General features: G+C 30.8%; 1 protein-coding gene across 1 annotated transcript in view; it reads left to right on the top strand.

Annotated features, from left to right (window-relative positions):
• Cacna2d1 (calcium voltage-gated channel auxiliary subunit alpha2delta 1) overlaps positions 1-562 on the top strand; it is a 348,148-nt gene that overhangs the window by 331,333 nt on the left and 16,253 nt on the right. The window lies entirely within an intron of this gene.

Genomic DNA, 562 nt, shown 5'->3' with positions numbered 1-562 from the left:
GAGGAATTCCTGTCTCCCTCATCATTCCCATTTCTTAAAAAATGGCAATCCAGTATACATTTAATGTTTTACAAATCAGGCACTATGCAAAAACCTAACTCCTTATGTTTGCAACTCTCTGATTTTATTCAGTATTAATCATTAAGTTTATTTTTATTTAAATGTAGAGGGATTTTTTTCCTCTATATTGCAGGATGAGTTCTATTTTCCTAGCCATCAACATATTTTTACTTTGCTTCCTCCTGTTAAATCTCCAGTTATCCAATCAAACAATCTTAGCACAAAAATATAAGATACTTACCATCTTAATGCAAATTACTTTTATTCCTTAATCTATGAAGCATCGTATCTGAGATGATTGTTCAAATGATTTCTTGTCTAAGTCTTCAGTATTTAAAATAACAAATTATCAAATACTTTATTCAACTTTTGGGATCCTGTAGACAAGTTTCAGTGATGAAAGGATGACTGGACTTGTTCTTAAATAGCAATTCTTTTCTTCTTCTTCTTCTTCTTCTTCTTCTTCTTCTTCTTCTTCTTCTTCTTCTTCTTCTTCTTCCTC

Source organism: Octodon degus, unplaced genomic scaffold (assembly GCF_000260255.1).
Source record: "Octodon degus isolate 3935 unplaced genomic scaffold, OctDeg1.0 scaffold00108, whole genome shotgun sequence".
NCBI lineage: Eukaryota > Metazoa > Chordata > Mammalia > Rodentia > Octodontidae > Octodon > Octodon degus.
This window is presented reverse-complemented; position numbering and strand designations above follow the sequence as displayed.